At 41.4% G+C, this 16,024-nt stretch overlaps 1 long non-coding RNA gene and 1 pseudogene across 1 annotated transcript; both read left to right on the top strand.

Moving 5' to 3' along the window:
• The first annotated feature begins 3,896 nt into the window (after positions 1-3,896).
• Positions 3,897-15,414, top strand: LOC118239483. The gene is made up of 3 exons (XR_004771752.1): positions 3,897-4,549; positions 5,947-6,034; positions 10,264-15,414. It is a non-coding gene; the product is annotated as an uncharacterized LOC118239483 (long non-coding RNA).
• On the top strand, positions 5,322-5,385 carry LOC113832651 (annotated as a pseudogene).
• Positions 15,415-16,024: the final 610 nt, after the last annotated feature.

Here is a 16,024-nt window from a genome sequence, read left to right as displayed (position 1 = left end):
CAGATCGTTTACCCCACACTGGAAACCAGGTGATCTGGGTGACTGCCTTGTTGACTTTACAATCATAATCAATGGAACACTTTACCTGGGACTCAGTTTCTTCGTATGCTCAGGGGAAATGAAAGCACACAGTAGGTTTGCTGCCTGGATAAAGTGAGCAAAGTGAAGTGGTTGGCATGAGCATGTAAAACCCTATACAGATGCAAGCACTGCAAATTCCGCATCAGCATCATACACAGCTTCATAGGCTGCATAGGATGGCATTATTTCAGATAAGATATATTTTAAATATGGCATGAGCCTATTGACATTTTAATATTATATGTACTTGCACTATAACTTTAACCAAATGTATTTCTGTGTCTCAAAATAATTAAATCACGAGCTTATCTTAATGTTCTCACACCTACAAAACTCTGTGCTCTTCCAGAAACAAAACAATAAGCATTTAAATCCAGAGGCACTTTTGAGAATCTCTTTGCTCTACTTCACAGATAAGATAGGCCCAGAACAAGACACTAAATGTCAGCAAACGTGCTTCAGACACTGACTGCATGCTACACACTATGCTAGGCACTTAGGACCTGAGATAGGCAAAGCAGCTTCCCTGATCTCAAGTAGTTTATGGCTAAAAATAGGTGGCTTCCATCTGGGAGAGTTAATACCCTCCTGCTAAGCTTCATTAAACAGCAATAAGAGAATCAGAAACTCTGCCCTTTGGCTTCTACCCAACAAGACGGTTCTCTCCTTAGGCAACCTCGTGAAATTAATCCAAAATTAAGGAATATATTTCTTTGTTGGTTGCATTTTTAGAAGAAATTAATATCAGAGTCTATGGGGGTTCTGCTGACGTACGTAGATTATATATAATACAATTGTCATTCTCCTGAGTTGTTCAGTATAACCCTGTTTGTCAGGATGAGGGGGGAGGATGAAATGGACAAAGATTACTAGTGAGAACAGGATGGTGTTTGAGGAAGGACACACAATCCCATGCCCCCAATCTGAGTACATAATCTCCATGTCAGGTATCCACGCTCCTCAGTAAGTGTTTGGGGATGTGTGTACATAGCTAGTATAGTTTTGAACACACACCTGCTCTATGTTATGTGGCACTGTAGATAGCACTGTGACACCACCATTATAAAACCACTAAAACAAAAGAGTTCCCTGTTACGGTTTTTTAAAAAAAGATTTTATTTTTAATCATATACATCTGTACATGAGTACAGCTGCACACTGAGGCCAGAAGAGGGCATCAGATCTTCTGGAGTTGAAAGTATAGTTAGCTGTGAGCTGCCCAATGTGGGTGCTAGGAGCCAAACTCAGATCTTCTGCAAGAAAGTTGTCTGGACTGTCAGGGTATTTTCATTCTGTTTTAGAATCTTTGGCCACTGAAAACAAAAGCCAAAGCCTCCTAAAGGTCATTTCCTTCCCCAGGCTCCTGACATCACACACACACACACACACACACACACACACACACACACACACACACACACACACACGGTGGGGGTGAGAGGATTGACTGACTTAGTTTTTATCATCTGAAAAGTAGGAACTTTTAAAATTATTTGACACATGAGAATAAATTGAGGAAGTATTTATATCCAGTTTTGGGTAAAGGAAGACAGGTTGATGGTGTGCCTTTCACTGCAGCTAGCATCTATTTAATGAATACATCTTTTGTCTACTAGGCCACTTGAAGAAAGTGAGGATGAAAGAGAAAAAGTGACAAACACCCAAAAGTGACACCAAAGGAGACTATGTCTTGGTCCTTAGTGGAGAATACTAAGCAATGAGTTACCATGAAATAAAAGAATAAAACAAACATAATCCAGAACACATTTCATGCCTGATATTCTATTAAAAATTAAGTCTATTCACTATTTTGTTTGGAATTGATGTCAGGAATTTTGGAATTTTGTTTGGAATTGCAAAGCAAGGAGTTCTAAACCCTGGCAAGATAAGTACTGTGATCACCGGGCATGCTTTCATTTCATCTGGTTGCTGGGATATGTGGGGCTGGCTAATGGAGTTCCCAGCAGCCTTGCGACAGCCCCTTCTTTTCTCTTCTCCCTAACAAGGCTAGTGAGATTCGTGCAGATTGCAAGGATGGAAAGGGCCTTATCACTGCCTGGTGATCGCTGTTCCAGCCCCGGACAATGAGGGTTCATCCAAAAGCACAGCTTCCTCTCTGCTATTGACAGGAAGCCCTGCCTGGGACAGCAGTGAATGCCTCACTCAGTGCCTGGCCAGGCAGCAGCTGGAGACCTGAGGGAAAAACAATTTCTAGACATGGTGTTTGTGCATTAAAATACCAGGTGGTAATGAGATGGGAAAGCTAAAGGGGAATTTTAAGAAAATGTTCACTGTTGTGATACTCTTGCCTGGGATGGAGAGAGAATTGTGAGATTCAGAGGAGAAGTCACAAACAACAAAGGTTGCCTCATCCAGCCTGGATCTGAGGGTTTCTGCCTGGTCTTATTGTAACTTGTCACTAGGATGTCTGCTCTTTTCTGAAGGGAAATGGAGGAGGAGTGGACCTGAGGAAGACAGGAGGTGCGAAGAGAGGTAGGAAGGGAGGTTGCAGTCAGGATGCATTGTTTGAGAGGATAAAGGAAAAAGAACCACCTCTCAAGCTACGACAACCAAGAGTTAAGAAACTGAAGAAGCAAAGAGTATGTATAGTAAGGTAAGGCTCCAACATAGCTTGATAAATGCATTGAGAGGGATTCACTTCTCCAAAGGACCTACTAGAAGCAGGTTTCAAACTCTTAAATTCTTATGTGCAGTCACAGAAGACTGAACTTGGGTCCAATTCACTATCAAAAGTGTGTAGGAAATGTTGTTCTGATACCACCAGCAGGAAAAATTAAAATAAAAATGCTAGCAATTCATGTGCCCTCTATATTTTTATTTCCATATACCACAGTCTATATATATTGCTGGAAAGACAGGCATTAGCTGTGAGATTTGTTGGGATTTCTTCAGAAGGACCAGGGAGGTAAAGGAGCATGTTCTTCAATCTGTTGGAGCTGAGATGCTGATGAGACTAGAGAAGGACAGGTCCCTGTGGTAGTTAAGGACTTGGACCTGGTGCTCTCTGCAAGTTTGGAGCTGCTAAGGCAGGGGGAAAAAATACCAAAGAAAAGATAAAAGAGTCAAAGCAAGGTCACAAAGAAAATGTCTATATTTGGATGAATAAAAGAGAAGAAAAATAATTTTACTGGATGCACATCTAGATAAAAGAAAAAAATCAAAGGAATTTAATAAATCTAGAGGCCTAGGGATGAATAGGGCCTCAGATGAGACAGAAAGGGGTGGGCAGAACTATGGGTAGGCAATTAAAATTGGTGAATTGGCAATGCTTTAGTCCTCGAGAAATAATTCTAGTAGACAAATGGAACATGAACTTACACTGCCAGAAAAAAAAAAACAAAAAACAAAAAAAACTGGCTTGCAAATGAGTAATCAGTGAGGCAGCCGAGGAAATCTGAGCGGAAAACCTTCCCCCAAAACATGGACATGGAAAGTAGGAGCAGGAGGGGGGGGGGAGAGGCATTTCAGATACAGTGACTTTGCCCTTCATCCCAGGGAAGTGAAACGTCTCCATCAGAAGAAAAAAAAAAAAAAAAGGAAGTTACAAATCACATTCCGGTTCAGGTTTATCCTATGCATACTCACATAGGTGAGCCTGGGCCCGGAGGACTGAGACAGTCTGTGTTAAACAGGCTTGGCTCTGAACCCACGATGCAGGCACTGACATGTTAGGTTACCCCCACCTCACTCTGGTGGAGAGCTGAACTTCCTGTGATGAGCCCCAGGCTTTCCTGTACTTGCCTGCCCACCCTGCCCAAGTCCCTCCTCCCAGGCCACCTAGCCCCTCCTCCTCCTCTTTTTTTTTTTTTTTTTTTTATGTCCCCCAAGCTGTGTTTATCTTTGGGATTCTAGCACAGCACATTCAGATTACTAAAACAAACTATCTCTGGCAACCAAGGAAGGATTGGATTCCTTGTACTGGAAATAATGGCCAGGGTTTCAAAGAAAAAGGGAAGGAAAGTTCCAGAGGAAAGGAAGATAAAAACTGGGTTGATGAGAGTCTGCCTTGTGGGTGGGTGATGGTTCCTGAGTCAACAAACTGGCCAAACTTTCAGGGCTAGTAGAAAAAGCTATAGAGGCTATCTGCTGACTCACAACAGCAGAGAATGTTGGCCAGCTTGGGACACAGGTCCGAGTGACAGAACAAGGCCCTTACTCAAAAATGAAATCTGAAGGACACATGCTATAGGGTTGGCTAAGCAGGGCAACGGTCATTTTCTTAGGACTAGAGCACACTTGGGAGTGTTCATGTCCAAGAGCCTTTGCTTCCATCGGCTCCAAGGCCTTCCCTGCCTTCCCTTCCATCAATCTCTTCCTCCAACTTCAAAATCCTACTGCACCATCGCCCAGTCAAGACGACAAGATCTACACCTTAGAATTCTTCCTTCAGATTGGGAATTGTGAAGAGACATTGGGGCTAGCCCTTTGCACACCTTCCAGGCATTCTGTGAGTATAAGTTACTTTTTCAAAAATTTATTTTAATTTATTTATTTTACATCTTTACCGAAGTTCCCCATCCCTTCTCCCTTCCATCCTCTCCCCCCACCACACCTCTTCTCTGCCCTGCCCCCATGCCCTCAGTCCACTTTTCCTCTGCTTTTGTTTGTTTGGTTGGTTTGGTTTTGGTTTTGGTTTTGGTTGGTTTGTTTGTTTTGAGACAGGGTTTCTCTGTGTAACAACTCTGGTTGTCTTGAAACTGGCTTGGTAGACCAGGCTGTCCCTGGAATTCAAAGAGTTCTGGAATTAAAGGCATGGCTACCACCCCCTGGCCCGCATCTATTTCTGTTCAGAAAGGGGCAGAACTTCCGTGGGTATCAACAAAGCATAGAATATCAACTTGCCGTAATACTAAGCTTCTCCCCTTGTATTTAGGCTGGGCAAGGCAATGGGGAACAGTTTCCCAAGAGCCAGTCAAAGCATTAGGAAGAGCCCCTGTTCCCATTGTTAGGCGTTCCACAAGTAGCCGAAGTTACACAACTGACACATATATGTAAAGGGCCTAGGTCAGCCCCATGCAAGCTCTCTTGTTGTTGGTTCATATTCTGTGAGTTCAGGAAAAACGAAACAAAAGGAAATAAAAGGAATAGAATGATTTTAAAAAAAAGCCACGTAAAGGTGGAAAGTACACCCAAAGTCTAGATACTATATTGTTGTCTTTAAATTGTTTAATTGCCAAGGAAAGAGCTATAGCTGCTAAAATACATTTGTTTGATTATAAGTGCTTCTGAATGGCAGCACATATACTAAAATTGGAATGATACAGAAAAGATTAGCAAGACCCCCTGAAGCAATGGCCCAACCGATCCTACATCCAAAACAGCTGAGATGATGCAGTCATAGACCACTACAGCCAGGAATTCTGGGTTTTCTCAAGATCCCCATAATATTGCCCCCAACCAGCAGGAATCAGTTTGGAATGAAGGACACCCAAATTCCCAAATATTGTTTATAAATGTTTGTTTTCATTTAAATGGAGTTGGTTATAAATGGTAATGATGACAGTCAATCTCTTTTTAAAGGAAAAAAGGGGGAATAGGATATGGAGATTAATACTTTACATTGGTATGGATTTTCATTTATTGAAACAACTATATATATATATATATATATATATATATATATTTATATATCCTCTTGTTTAGGTATTGTATTTATACTGATCTTTTAAAATGTAATGCATAATTAAATACAGATCATATAGTCACCTATAATAGTCAAAATTATAATTAGGTTAGCTAGGTTTTCTAGATATACAGAGATGTATTTGAGATGGATATTCTTCAAACCTTTCAAAAACCTACAGAATATGTGGCATTTAAATGGTTTAGGGTTTTTCTTGACAGTGAGACACAACTGCTCCTGGCACACCAATTACATTAGAAAGGAGGATGGGCATTGAAGAAACTCAACATGGAGTTTGCCTTCAACATGGTAAGAAACTGCTCTTGCCTGGACTGTTTGTTGCTGTATAAACTGGACATGCAGGACCCACAAAGAAAGTGACTGCTGAACTTACAAAACAAGACAGTACAGAAGGGTTCCTGCTGAAATGGAGGACAGACACACTGGCCTATAGGCTGAAGATGGATGCTCCAGCATTACAGAGGAACTTTGGGTGACTGTCCAGGCAACCAGATGTCTCTGTCAGTTCTAGAGTTTATGTATTAGTCTTCTGTGATCTTTGATGGAGTTGAAGACAGATAGTTATGGTTATAGTTTTCTTCAGTTAAAAGATAAATTACCCTTCTTTTTATTTATACAGAAAAGAGGAGATGTTGGGGGAAGTGCTTCTGTATGTGTTTGTCTTATTGGATGATAAATAAAGTACTGTTTGGCCAATGAGGCAGTTGGGTGGGACTAGGAGTTAAGGAGGATTCTGGGAAATGTAGTAAAGAAGTGGTGATCCAGGCAGGAAGTGGCATAGCAGGGAGACTCATATAAAAGCAAGGGCAAAAATGAAGTCATTCCAGTCATTCCTCCTGCTCTCTGCTTTGAGCCACCAGGTGATCCCCGTAAGAGAAGATGCCAGCAGCCGGCTTCCAATAAGATAAGTCTTTATGGTTGATACTCAAGACTGAGCTAGCAAGTGAGAAATCCTAGCCAGTTGGCCAAGCAGCATTTGTACCTAATATAAGTCTCTGTGTGTTACTTGGGACCTTAATGTGGCGGCCAGAACTTGGGCGGCCTGGCAGAAAGCGCCCACTTGGCGGCAGGGCTCGGGTGGCTTTGTGGAAAGACTTATTGCTACACTGATATTAGACATACATATTTGTATATTGTATGTTGAGAAAGATAAAAGTTATGACAGGTCTCTGTGACCTCCTGCTTCCCAGGCAGCATGTGTGATACAGGACTATATGTGTGTCAGAGACCCCTGTCAGCAATATAATGGCTGGTGACTGGGAACATCCTTTACACTGACAGTAGGAGCTTCCCATGTCGCTTCCCTGATGAGGTGGAGAGCCTTTATCGTGAGACTTTTCCTGCATTAAACAGGAAATCCTGTTTGACAACCTGAAGATGACCTGAAGCCAATAGGGGAAAAGAAATGTGGCATACCTGAGGACAAGAAAAAGAGATGTGAGGAGTCCATGTTCGCTCACTGAAGTTTTTATTCACAATCATCATGCAGTTGATGCCTGGGTGTCGCTGCTGGACCTGCCTGTTTTCTGTGTCTGCTTGAGGAAGCCTAACTTTCCCATCCTTCCTATTTCCATCTCCCTCCTCCCAGAAGCTGCTTTAATTTCCACATTTCTGCCCCATAGTTCAGGATAACCTTGATCTCCTTGACTCTGTTACATTACCTCCATGCTCCCTTCTGTGGTTGTTTTAAAATTCCTGTAACTGTTAGATCAAGAATCGAAAAAGAGGCATCTAGAGCCCCACCCTGCCGCGACTACCCAGACACTGCTACAATATAAGCCACACGACTGCTGAAGTTTCGTTTCTTTCATAAATACCTATCTTACACATAGCAGTTAGCATATATTTCTTGAATTAATCAGTAAAGTCACCCATCATCCTATGTCTTTCATTCTTATCGTATGCTCTAGAAAGTATATGCTATAAAAAACTTACACTTTTTAAATACATTGGTACATTTTTATGTCACTCATGTGATAAGATAAACAAGTGCATGCAAGATCTCACATGTGCTATTAAATGCATGGTGTAGATAGTACCAAAGCCCTGTTCTTTCCACTTACTCATCCAAAGCCCTGTTCTCACACTGCCTTGTATTCTCATGACCTTAGTTGTCATGTTTGCCAGGTGTGAGCTTCCTGGTAGCAAACCCTGTTCCTCTTTCCTACAACCCACATACCTTGAAGCAGTAGCTACCCACCAAATGTCTTAATGATTTGAAATTGAACTTCCTCATCTTGGCTCTGGGCCGTAGCTACCTTCAGGGCTCATCTACACCTAAAATTCTCGCTAATTGAAGTGATATGTTTTCCTCAGCAGAGGCAAGGTGAGTAGTTTTCATCTCAATTAAACGACTACCATGAGAGGAGAAAGACAAAAATGTGTTAATCAAAACAAGCGAGTCTCCAGGCTGGAAAAGCCTTTGCACAGATTCAAAAGAGGTTTCAGGAAGAGAGGACAATGAGAGGCTCAGTGAAGAGGCAGGAAGGGTTGGAGGATGCTTGTGTAGGTCAGGGCACAGACCCATTTGTCTGGGGACACCGACAGCCTTGAGCAGTTGTAGGCATAAGAGGCCTCTGAATATTTACCATATTTAGCAGTACTAAATTCTGGTCTCTGTAGGTTCAATTGATTCTTGCATGCCTCTGCTGCTTTGGCAAATCATCACAAACTGAGGGCTGAAACAACGCACTCTTACTGTCTTACAGTGCCAGAGTCAAGATGGAAATACATTGTATATGACAGAAATTAACAGCCACTGGGGATGTTCACATTCTGGAGGCTCCAGAGCAGTGAGGGCTTCGAAATCTTTCCCAATGCTGTTATCTTTTAATACAGTTCCTCTTGTTGTGGTGACCCACACCCATAAAATTTTTTTGTTGCAACTTCGTAACTGCAATTTCATTACTTCTTTGAATTGAAATGTTAATATTTTTGGAGCTAGAGGTTTGTCAAAGGGGTGGAGACCCACAGGTTGAGAACCTCTGCTCGACAGAATCTCTGCTTGCCTTTTCCAGGTTCTAGCTAGTAATCCCCCAACCCAGTCCCATCTTCCACCACTGCTCATGTAGGTCATATCACCTTCTCTGACCCCCCCCTTCAAATCCATCCAAATTATCCAGGATGAGATGGTTTTAATTTCACCTGTTAACATTTCTTGATGTTTCTATGAAGCTATTTCTTGAATAAGATTACCATTTCTGTGTGCACAATGCATGTGCCCATGTGTGCACAGTATGAACATAGCTATGTGCAAATTTGGAGGACACACTTAAACATCAGGTGTTTTTCTGTATTGCTCTTTACTGTATTTTGTTTTGTTATTTGATGAAATCCCTAACAAAATCTGGAGTTTGTTAATTTGTTAGATTGGATGGCCCCAAGGTCATAAAATCCTTCTGTCTCCACCCACCCAGTGCTGGGATTACAGATCCTTGCTATCACACCCACTTTTGTGTGGGGGTACTGGGGCACTTAACTCAGGTGCTCTGTGGTAGCTTGAATGTATTTAGCCCCATAAAATCATAGGGAAAGGCACTGTTAGGAGGTGTAGCCTTATTGGAGGAAGTGTGGTATTGTTGGAGGAGACCTTGAGGCAGAGGGAATAACTTTAATCTGGGCCACACCTTCTGTTGGAAGTAGGTCACTGGGTCAGGATTTGAGGTCTTTTTCTCAAGGATCACTCAGTGTGATAGTCAGTTGACTTCCTGTTGTCTGCAATATGTAGGACACTTGGCTATTTCTTCAACCTGGCTGCCTGAATGCAGCTGTGCACCCACTACAATGGACTGAACCTCTGAAGTGTAAGTGAGCCTAGTCAATGAAATGTTATCTTTTTAAGAGTTGCCATGGTCACAGTGTCTCTTCACAGCAATGAAAATCCTAAAAATATCCTCATAGTTCCTGTCAATCACTTTAAAGACTGGGGCATTTCCCCCAGCCTCTAAAAGTTAATAATAAGTCAAGTGAATGAATTTTTGACTGTGGCAAATTATCCTCCATAAGGAAGAGAGATCACATTAAAATATTTTGATTGTGTGTTTTTTGTCATGTTTGCAACTATAATCCCACTCTAGTTTCTCTGTTGTTTACAGGTAGAGATTATTTTGCTTCGACAAACTTTAGAAATAGAATCAGTGAGGGAAAACTGAGTCATCTAAGATACTACAGTTGACATCACTACAGCTGTTCACGTATTACATCATTTTGCACTTTTGTCTTTAAAAGGCTATTGGAAGCCTTACACAAAACACAACTGTGAGAGGCAGGCGGATCTCTGTGAGTTCGAGGCCACTCTGGTCTCCAGAGTGAGTGCCAGAATAGGCTCCAAAGCTACCCAGAGAAATGTCTCAAAAAAAAAAAAAAAACCAAAAGAAAACAGAAAAAAAAAAAAAGAACACAACTGTGTGCTTGGGCAGAAACTCTTACTTGAATGGTTGTTTGAGCTGATAAGGAATCAGGATATTTGGTCTTCCAATCTTGACTCTGATTTCCCCTATCTTTTTGCGTTTCTCCAGGTAAAGCAGAAAATCACCAATCCTCCACATCTGTTTGCCTCATCTGGAAGAGCCTTCCAGTCTCCGCAACAGAAGGCTCATGCAAACTGGCCAATAAAATTCCTGAAATTATCAAGACATGTGATACTTGGGCAAAGATTAAGATAAGATTTTCATGGTTAAATTCCTTCCACATACACACACACATTCTCTCAGAACACCACCGGTTACAGCCAAAAATTTCAGGTAAATCAGAAAATGCCACACAGAGAGGGATTGCAGTGATTTATTCCATAAACAGCCAGTTGCTACACTGGAATCCCTGACTCACTCAGCTTTGGGATAGAAGTCTGGGCTCCCATTTGCATTCATTTAAGTTGGAATTAGCTGTTGGCCAGCCTGCCAGAGAGCACCCTACATTGAACCCACAGCCCCCAAGCTTTCTGTAGAGCCCAAAGCAACAGAGTCACTGTAGAAATGTATTATTCTTTCAGTTCCATAATTGTCATGATGGGTGAAAACCTGCTCTGTAAACCTAGAGACTGTATACCAAAGACTCTGTGTGTGCTGGCAGGGTCCTCATGTGTTAGCAGGGGAGTCAGAGTCCCTTCTGAAGATTCTTAGCCACGTTAATGAAGAAATTAAATCTGGAGAACAATTTTGATGGAGGTAAAAAGCAAGCAAAACAAAAAAAATAAAAAAAAGAGAAACAAAAACAAAAAAAACAAAAACAACTCCTGGGCAGGTGCTGTACATCCCAGTAGCTGCCCAGAGAAGAAAGATGGAGCAGAGAAAAGGAGAGAAAATCTATGCCGTTTGAGTTAAGTCAACACGGAGGTCAGTTATGCGGTGGACAAACAGCCACATGGTAGGCAGGGGAGCTATAGAGAAAAGAAGGAAGCTGAAAGTAACAACAAAAAACAAACAGGCATACTTAGATTCTAGTCAGCATCTAAAAGATAGAAAAGAAGAAAAAAATGAAAAAAAGAAGTTGTATCTTCTTAAATCGGGACGAACAACACTTAAGCGATCTGACAGAGCCTCACGGCGGGCCTGGAGCAGATGCACAGAGAGTGGGAATTCTGAGAAGGAAAAGTATGCTCATCTCACTGAAGAGACAATCGGTCCTTTTATCCACTTCAGCTTTACTTGAGATGGACCTACCTTCCTGAGGGGTGCTCCATTGGCCAGCTGATTACTGGAATGGATTAGCTCAGACAACACATATCTCCACCCAGAGGTAGATTTCATTCCTTACTTTGACAGCCGTCGACGGAGCAATCTAAATGCTGGCAGCCGAGCTAAGAACTTTGTGCATACCATTGCCCCACTGCCACGTAAGCCGCTTCCCATTGTCTGATCTGCTTTCAATGTAGGATTTGCAGCAGAAGGTTTAAGGGCTTCGCTGCTGTGCTTTGCAACATTTCTACAAAGCCCTTTCTGAGAACATGTCTGCAGTGAACGCTCTACCTCAGTTCAGCTAGCCTCAAGGAGCAGTTTTGCAAGATGGCTGGCTGACTCTGGGTGGAGTAGTTGCTTCCAAGCCAGTGTGAGTTTATTGGCTCACTTGGGAATGGATCTGAATCTTGGACTCATTAGCATAATGCTTTAAGGAAACAAATGGGAAAGCCATAGTCATTGTTATAAATAATCTCCCTAATTATCCAAAGCCGCATGCTAGGAAGAAAATGGATAGTTAATTAAAAGCAGAAAATGTCTCCTCCTTATGGTATATGGAATGAAACTATTTAGCTGTATTTTCCTTTTCTTTCTCCTCTGGAACTATATGTTTTCCAGTCTTGCTAAATAGTCTAGATTCTCAAAATTCATATTATTTTGCTTTCCAATGACTCTAATCCATTTAAATGCCAGAACTTTGTTGTGAAATCAACACGAAAGAGCAAGAGGAAGCTCTCTGTGTTGCACAGATGTTGTGTTCTCCTCAGACAATTTCTCACAGACCCTTCAGCAGCAAGTCCTCCCAGCACCAGGTCAAAGGACTCGATTAAACATGCAGCTTCTACATAAGGTGCTGATGGCTTCTCCTTGCTGAGAAGAAAACAACAGGACCACCGGAATTAGAGCTTGTTACAGCCCAACCACTCCTGCTTCATACTAAAGAACGCAGCAATGGCTGCTTGGCAGAATTATTCTCTCAGGCAACTGGTGCCCATCAGAAGATTGAAAGTAGGAGTTGACACTGGGGAAACAGAACTCCTTTTGTGTCCTGAGCCTGCATTATTTTACTGCCCAGGGAAGGACAACAGAGACCCCTGTGCACTTTGCTTGGTTGTAACTAAATTTCTAGTCTTTTGCTTTTTCCATTGATGGCCTATGTGTCTAGCCATGGAGCATACAGTTACAAAACTTCTTTTTGCTGCTATTGGCTGAAAAGTCTTCACTTTAATAACTATCAGGTCCTATTTCTATGCTTCATTTAGTCCAACAATGTCTTCCTCCTGGCATTCTTTTATACTTAGTTTTCATAAGTAATAAGATTGTGATTTAAAATCTTTATAAAAGTACAGGGAAGGGGTTTAGAGATTAAGTGGTTGAAAGCAACACTGCATATACTTCAGCTTCATCAGAGCAAGAGGAAATTGCTCATTCCTCCCAGCTTGTTTTGGTATTCTACAGCAGGATACCAAGTGGTTGCTGCCACTTGGAAATTGGCACTACTACTGAGAAGTGTTTCAATTGCAGGCAAGAGGTTGTGCAGGTTTTCCCCCTACATGAGTATGTGATTCAGAGTTAGAAATACAGTCATTCTAAAGACAAATTTAGTGCTACAAGGTGACCTCTTGTTGCATCAGTTTTCTGCTTCCAGACAGAGGTAGAGGCTCACTAAATAAGGGTTACATATGAAAGGCCATACCCAAAACATACATGAAACAGCTTGTTGGTTTAAGACAGGGCCTCAGGGAACCCAGGCTCGTCTGGAGCTCACTATGTAGCCAATGAAGAGCTCTCTCCTGATCTTTCTGTCTCAACTCCCAGATGCTGGCACTGCAGGTATGTACACCATGCCCATCTTGGAAAACAGCATTTTTATGAAATAAACTTCCCAGTGTTTCTCATACCAAATATAGATAAGACTTAAACATGAGCTTTTGTCACAAAAGCTCAGTATCAGTTTTTAGGATAGTATATGGCTAGGGCAGCCCTCTTAATGTGGCAAAGTAACAGCACCCAGATGTTAGTCACTCAGCATCTCCACTCCAATAAATAGATGTATGTGAAGTCACACCCTCAACTCTATGTCAGGGACAGCGTGTGAAATCACAGGCTTCTAGTTTTCACATAACCCTGCAAGTGTTTTATTATCAGCATAGTTTTATTGGTGAGATTCAACCCATAAAGAAGAACACATCCTCCAGGAAACAATAGAAGATAAAATTTAAGATTGCCCATATCACAGGCCAGCTACCCCCAGAATAAAATAAGAGGCTAAGAGCCAAGAGCAAATCCTTTGGGGGGTGCAGGTTCTACAGGGGTAGTAGAAGGATACGGCAGTCACATACCACAGAGGAGCAACACACCAAAGAACATCTTGACTACAGTAGTAGGAAGTGCCCTTTCCTTTTTTACCTCTAGGTCTCGGCTCTAAAGAATCACTGATTTTATTTGTTAATTTCTGTTATTCATTGGGAAGCAAAGTATCTTAGAGAGCTAAACCAATCTACTAAAAATTAAAAGCCACTTGCCATTTTTTCTCAAGGAGACAATTTTGTTTCAAATATATAGCTTCTACTCTATATTGTACACACTAAGAATAGAATGATGAAGTTTTTAATGACTAATACATAAGATACAATGATTGAATACTCATTAATTATGGTTTTCAACTATATTCCCTTGATAGTGATTGTTCCTACAAAAGCAAGAGGACATAAGAACAGAAATAATTTTAATATGCTTCCAAAAAGTAGTTTTCACAGCAGAATGGGTTTGTGTGAGCCCTGGATAGCACTAATTTGAGAGCTAAACTAATTGGATTATTAGATTTGATTGTCTACTTGTATACCATGCTGTCTGACTCTTTAAGACTCTTGTACAGAGAGATCTACCATGCACAAACAAGTATGGGTTAGCAAAAACAAGCCAAAATTTGATGTTCAGCTAAGGATTCTAATGTTCCGAGGCCTTATCTAAGGACTCAGTGAGATTCATGCTTATGCTGTGAATCCTTCTACACATTTTGGGAAATAAGAACTAACAGTAACACCTTAAATATAAACATTTTTCACAGTATTAGTGAACACTGTTTACTCATCATCATGAACCTTAATATATCATAAACAATAAAGGCAGGAACATGTGACCAGAGGGTGACTGGACAGGGCAATGACCGTAGAGTGAAGAAGTACTTTATAGGCCAGTGAAGAAACAGGTTTTTAAAGGACAGCACTTTAGAAAAAAATACCAGGAGATTTGGTGATATATTGTTTATGATCTAATAAGGCTTGCCTAGAGATCAGAATGTAAAACTAGCCACAACCATAGAGGCCAGGCAGTGGTGGCCACATCTTTAACCCCAGCACTCCAGAGACAGAAGCAGACAGATCTCTGTGAGTTTGAGGCCAGACTGGGCTACATGAGAATGAATCAGTCTGAAAGACAAACAGAGCTCACACATTTAATCCCGAACTAGAGAGAATATAAGGAGCTCAGTCTGAGGTTTTTGGTGGAGAGCATTGCAGTCTAGGAGTCGGAGGGTTCATGGAGCCAAGATTGCCCTTTCAGTCTGAAGTAGAGGTGAAAGCCAGTGCCTAGCTGCTTTGCTTCTCTGATCTTTCATCTTGAACCCCAGTGTCTGTCTCTGGGTTTTATTTTTCATGCTACAAGGAGAAATCTTTATAACACATTATTTTTGCCATGGGTCAGTTTTATTCAGAGAATTATAGACATGTTAATGTTTGCAAAAGTGAAATATGTCAGTTAAAAATCACAGAACCTCTGGAAATTTGTTTTCTGATATAACAAGAAATCAGGAACTAGATAGTTCGAGAGTTAGCTCATTTGCAATACAATGAAGTTGGTCCCTTGAAGGTTTTTCAGCCTTAAAAGTCAGTGTTCCCCTGAAGAGTTTGAAAACATCGCAGTGGTTCACAAGCTTCTTGGCATTTGTACAGATTTAGTAGATTTTCAAGAAATAAACATATCTGTATTTGATACATGCTTTTTCGTAAATTAGGAGTAATTTTAAATTGGTTTTGTTTTGTTTTGTTTTGTTTGGCTTTTGTTTTGTTTTGTTTCAAGACAGGGTTTCTCTGTATTGCATTGGAGCCTGCCCTAGCACTTGCTCTGTATGTAGATCAGGCTGGCTTCGAACTCACAGAGATCCACCTGTCTCTGCCTCCTGAGTGCAAGGGATTAAAGGCGTGAGCCACTACTGCCAGGCATTTTAGCTAGTTTTTAATTTTATTTTCCCTTTTTAAAACAATTCACCAGCTAAATTGGTACCTTGGTAGGAAAAGTCCACCCTGCTCCCATCTCCATCATTCTGGAATTCTTACAGCTTGAGGTTTCTTGGGTCAAGGCTTCCAAATGAAGCACTATTAGTTCTTCTACATTCTATTGCTCAGGTCGGATCAGGGAATCAGCTCATACACAGGAGACAGGATAATAGATGCCATCTCTAAACAATAGGAACCACAAAGCTTAGGTCCCTGAGCCAAAGACACTCACTGTCAGAAGACAGCCTTTTCTGTGACTTCCCTCCTGTGCTTCCCCTCCGGTCTCCCTCTGCCTATGCTTACACTGTAGCTTCAAGGATCAGAGA

This window comes from Cricetulus griseus (assembly GCF_003668045.3).
Source record: "Cricetulus griseus strain 17A/GY chromosome 1 unlocalized genomic scaffold, alternate assembly CriGri-PICRH-1.0 chr1_0, whole genome shotgun sequence".
Lineage (NCBI taxonomy): Eukaryota > Metazoa > Chordata > Mammalia > Rodentia > Cricetidae > Cricetulus > Cricetulus griseus.
The sequence above is the reverse complement of the archived record's forward strand: the minus strand, read 5'-3'. Positions and strand labels throughout refer to the sequence as shown.